Consider the following 6,000-nt stretch of genomic DNA (forward strand, 5'->3'; position numbering starts at 1 on the left):
CTCGTAAAGACATAGAAGAGTTTGGAAGACTGTTATAAAGCCTATCACGTTAGATTAAAATAAAGCATTACTTTTACTACTTAGCCTCCCTGACTTAGAAATTGTGGCCTTCAATGTCAATTTCAAGCATGGAAATTATAACTCTAATTTCACTAATATGAATCTTACATGCGGAAGATGGTAACAAGGTTCCAAAAGCCAGGAATGCAAAAAGTTGAAGAGCAATCCATAGGAAGGTGGTGCCACAAGATCCCAAACTCAACTCTTTTCTGTAACTTAAAACAGCTGTTGGGATGACCGTTAGAGATGTGGGGACTAGGAATGTTGCCTACTCTTCTTGTGTTCCTCCTGAAAGGGAGGTAGATTAATTCCATATGCTTTAAAATGTATCCTATACTGGATAATAACTATGTATGATATAGCAGGTGATATATATGTGTGTGTATATGTCTATATGCATATACGTGTACATAAATATATACTTGAGATTGGCAATATGACATTATATACATCCAAATATGGCCAAAGAAAGGTCCTCAGAGCTGAAAGAGTTTTTTATTTCTCTTGGGATCTTTCCACCAGGAAGTTGAAAAAGTCATACGTTTCCACCTCTCACTTCCTTTCTAGCTCTTTCACCCCTCCCTTTTTATTTCAATATTTTTGCTTCCTTTTTCATAACCACTGCCCCAAGATCACTTACCAATCCCAGGTGACTGACAACTACATGACTAAACTCAGGCCCTTTGGTGGTGATCTTCAAATTGAGATGAACCTGTTTGACTATACCCTCTTACAAAGGGTTAGCCACTGGTGTCTTGCAGAATGTGAGTTAGGGAGTAAAGCCAACACCCTCTGCTACAGGCAAGAATGCATATGTCTGTGTCTGATGCGTGGGTCTCTGGAATGCTGCTACATTTCTTCTGGAAACCCAAGTCTTTAAAGGTTATAGTTGCGGGAAGTAGCATTCTGGAATTGACTTAGCAATGATGTTGCCCTGACTTCAAATCCAAAAAAAATTAATGAGGTGTTGAACCAGACCCATAGAGTAGCCAAGAGGACTAGAAATCTCAGAAGTTAGGCAACAGTCAGATGGCCTCAGTTTCTCCACCCTTGGCTCTATTTCTGTTTGCTTTTTAAATCCCTAACAAGAACAATTTTTATCAGAATTAGTTCTCACCCAGTCAATACCTGATCTTGAGCCTAGTGAAGAGAATAATTTTCAACCTCTGTCCAACCCTAGGTTAAGGGTAGGGTGAAGAAGAGAGACCCAAGACATTAAGGCCTACCATCTTGGTCAAATCACATCTTAGAGGGTGTTATTTTATGAAAGCAATTTGCATTGGAGTTTTAGCCACATATCTTAAATAACAGTGGATGAAAATCTTCCTGCTGCCAGCTTCCCTAATTTGCATAGGGATCAATAGTAATAAACACTTAAAAAATGTAAGAGAAGCTAGAAATTGGCTTGTGGCCTGCTTATGCATGGACTGAACTGAAAGTCATCTTGCCCCCAATAAATAATAATGCTGGAGCTGTAGAGAGACTGGAAGGTAATCATTTAGGACCATTTTATTTTCAGCTATTCTGCATTTTCTAGGGAATAGTCTTGGTATGGAAGCTAGCCTTTGGGATCTGGTGCCTTATTTGTTTTAATAAAACCTAGATGGTAACATCTCTATTTTGTGAACTGACTCAAGAAGAAGCCAAAGAGACAAAAAGCAATTCAAACTGCTCAGATTCTTTAGTTCTGGGAAGCTGTATTCTCAGATTTCTAGATTTGGTCTATTTTAGTTCAAAGTGGGATCACGCTGTATAAAATATACATTTACTGAGAATGAAGCATAGCACAGATATCCTAGGGAGTAGAAATCAGGAATTAGGACAGGCAAAAAGAAAAGAGAGAGAGAGACAAAACTCTTTAGGCAAACAGGCACAATTCAAACATTCAAGTGAGAGATTTTTCTTGCTCGAAACCTGCATTAACTATGAAGTGGGAGCCACAGTTTTAAGAATTCTGCATCAGAGGACCCTGAACTCTTACTGCGCCTTATCCTGATGTGTCTCAGTGCTAGGAGATGCCAAAATATGACGTCTTTATTTAGCCCTATATGCTTTTACTAAAGAGATTCACTACTGTCTCATCTCGGTGTAAGAGGATATTAATATGTGAAAGAGAAGGTGACAGGATCAAAGGAATTGAAGACGTGTAGGGGAGAAAAAAAAGTCACTATTTTACAGAAAGTGTTATTGCCACTGTCTGATGGGGTAAACCAATTTCTTTAGTTCATAAGTCCCTTTTATTTTTCTAACAGAACACCATAGTTCTATTCAGGTTGGGTTCAGACTTGAATTTTACAAATCGCAGTCTTCAAAGCAGACACATTTCATTCTCCTAATCAAGGAATTAAAATAGTGATTTCTTTTAAGGCCTTTGTTTTCCATAAACCACCCCCCCCCCACCCACACACACTTCCTGGTAAAGGGACAGAGAAGTCCAATATAGCATGTTACAAAAACTAGGATTCGAACTTAAAATTTAAGAATAGACATAGTAAGTTTAAATGAGTTCCTTTAGCTTTATTCTTTTTTATTATTGTAATAGGGGGCTTCAGATAAAAGAGGACCAGAAACACAGGGCAGAGATAGAAGCAGTAAGTTGCCCAAGGTTAACTGCAAAACAGTAACTAAAGACATGATGAGAAGAATTTTTGACCCCCAGTCCTGTATCTCCTCCAAATATCCTTGCAGTTGTAGGTAACTGTCAGAGAACAAGTGTTGAAATATTAGGGGGACTATTTGTCCTAGATTCTACCAGACAGTCCTGGTTTCACATTATTCTCCACTGTTGTCATAACCATGTACCTGTCCTAAAAATTCCAATATTCCAACATTTGAGTTTCAAGAAAATGAAAGAATTGTGTGCCTGAGAGTCAAAGCAAAGAGGGCACATGATAGCTAGTGTCAAGGCCCAATAACAGGAAGGAGACAGCAAGATCTGATTGCTAGAATAACCAGACAGCTCAAATGAGGGTAATAGAATCCCATGCTGCAGAGAACATCAGCTGATGCTGAAAAGAATGCTTGCTTCACGAGTGCTTAAAACAGACTCAGAGCAATATTGCTGTTTCAACCCAGCTCTGGAGCACTAGTACTCCAATTTCCATTTGAAGCAGGCTTCCATCTTGGAGATCTGAAATAGTATGACAGGTCCTATAAAACAGAACCATGGGGCCCTGGCTGGTGTGACTCAGTGGATTGAGTGCAGTCCTGAGAGACCAAGGGTTCCTAGTTCAATTCCCAGTCAGGGCACATGCCTGGTTTGTGGGCCAGGTCCCCATTTGGGGGCATGTGAGACACAGTCAACTGATGTTTCTCTCCCTCTCTTTCTCCCTCTATTTCCATCTCTCTAAAAATAAAAGTAATAAAAATAAAATTCTTAAAGTAGAACCATGGGGATAATCCTTTAGTGAAAGGGGTGGGGGAAGAACTTCATTAGAAAAAAATACATTTTCATGTATTTTGAAGTCCTCAAACTGCTTTACAAAATCAGGTTTTTTTATTCCTCACTAATAGCAAATTTAGCCAGAGAAACTAGTTCTCTAGCTTCATCTATCCATATGGTTAATCCTGGGCTCTTAGCCCCTACACAAACAAAGCTTAGAGATCCAATTGAAGTATCCTCTTTATTTAGTACCAGTAATCCATTATAATTCTAAAATGAAATACATTTAAATGTTTTCCAAGTATTTTTCAGTGTGAAAGAGAGTAGAAATCCATGAAGCAGAAGAAGAGTTCAAGTCTTCTCCTTGTACCATGACCATTGCTAACCTTGTAATTCCATGTAGTAACCCTTTGTAAAGACACAGTCTCATCAGCCAGGTGGGACCTCTTATTCTACAAAGTAGAACAGGTAATTCTCCCCAAGGGTTGCCAGATAGAGTACAGGATACCTAGTTAAATTTGATTTTCGAGTAAACAATAAATAGTGTTTTAGTATAAATATGTCTCAAATTTTTCATGGGACATGCTCATACTAAAAATATGCAATATTTGGAGGGGAATACTTATACTAAAAACTATTAATTGTTTATCTGAAATTCAAATTTTATCAAACATCCTGTATTTTTATTAGCTAAGTCTGGCAACCCTGCCAGTAGTCTGCTTTCAGATTTTAAAGATGGCAGCCAGTGGATTTTGAACTGTTTAATTATATAAAAGGGAACTTTAAATAGCTCTGTATGTTTGCAAAATCCTTTTCTAGAGAGTTGATTGGTACTCTTCATGCTTAGTTTTTTAAATGACTCTCTCTCTCTCTCTCTCTTCTAATTTTTGTATACTCCAGGGTATTAACTTTAGTGGAAAACAGCATAGTTTAATATCAACTGACTCCATACAAAAATCAACTTGTCGTGGATGGGAAGAATCAACATCATTAAAATGTCCATACTACCCAAAGCAATTTATAGATTCAATGCAATCCCTATTAAAATACCAGTAACATATTTCACGTACCTAGAACAAATACTTCAAAAAATTATATGGAACCAAAAAAGACCCCAAAGAGCCAAAGCAATCTTGAGATGGAGGAACGCAGCAGGAGGAATCACAATACCTGACATCAAACTATACTAAAAAGCCAGTGTGATCAAGACAGTTCAGTACTGGCATAAGAACAGACATATAGATCAATGGAACAGAACAGAGAGCCCAGAAATAAACCCAGGTCTATATGGTCAACTAATATTCAACAAAGAGGGAAGGAACATAAAATGAAATGAGAAGAGCCTCTTCAACAAATGGTGCTGGGAGAACTGGACAGGGACATGCAAAAAAATTAAACTAGACCACCAACTTACACCACACACCAGAATAAACTCAAGATGGAGCAAAGACTTAAATGTAAGCTGTGACACCATAAAAGTCCTAGAGGAAAACATAGGCAGGAAATTTTCAAATACCCCATGTAGCAATATTTTCACCGATACATCTCTTAAGGCAAGGGAAATAAAGGAAAGAATAAACAAATGGGACTACATCAAACTAAAGAGTTTCTGCTCAGCAAAAGAAAACATCAGCAAGATGAAAAGGGAACCAACCATATGGGAAAACATATTTGCCAATGATACCTCAGACAAGGGATTGATCTCCAAAAATATAAAGAACTTACACATCTCAACACCAAGAAGACAAGACAGCCCAATTAAAAAATGGGCAAAGGACCTGAACAAACATTTCTCCAAAGAGGATACACAGAGGGTCCATAGACACATGAAAGAATGCTCAACATCACTAGCCATCAGAGAAATGCAAATAAAAACCACAATGAGATACCACTTTACACCAGTCAGAATGGCGATCATCAACAAACAAGTGCTGGTGAGACTGTGGAGAAACGGGAACCCTAGTGCACTGTTGGTGGGAATGCAGACTGGTGTAGCCACTATGGAAAACACTATGGAGTTAACTCAAAAAACTAAAAATGCAACTGCCTTTTGAACCAGTGATTCCACTGCTAGGATTATACCCGAAGAATCCTGAAACCCCAATTCAAAAGAACTTATGCACCCCTATGTTCATAGCAGGGCTGTTTACAATAGCCAAGTGCTGGAAACAGCCTAAGGGCCCATCTGCAGATGAGTGGATCAAAATACTGTAGTACATTTACACAGTGCAATACTATGCAGCAGAAAGAGAGAAGGAACTCCTGCCATTTGCGACAACATGGATGGAACTACAGAGAATTATGCTTAGTGAAATAAGCCAGGCAATGAAAGGAAAATACCGTATGATATCCCCTGATACAGGAGACTAAGGAACAACACAAACAAATGAACAAAACTGAACAAGGAACAGAATAACAGTTATCAGGGGAGAGGGGGGAGGGAGAGAAGGGGAGTAAGTAGGGGAAGAGTCTAGTCAAAGAACAGGTATAAATGACACATGGACATGGACAACAGTGTGAGGAATGACTGTGGGAGAAGGGGTGGGCTGGGGGGAGCA

Source organism: Furipterus horrens, unplaced genomic scaffold (assembly GCF_987537825.1).
Source record: "Furipterus horrens unplaced genomic scaffold, mFurHor1.1.pri manual_scaffold_11, whole genome shotgun sequence".
Lineage (NCBI taxonomy): Eukaryota > Metazoa > Chordata > Mammalia > Chiroptera > Furipteridae > Furipterus > Furipterus horrens.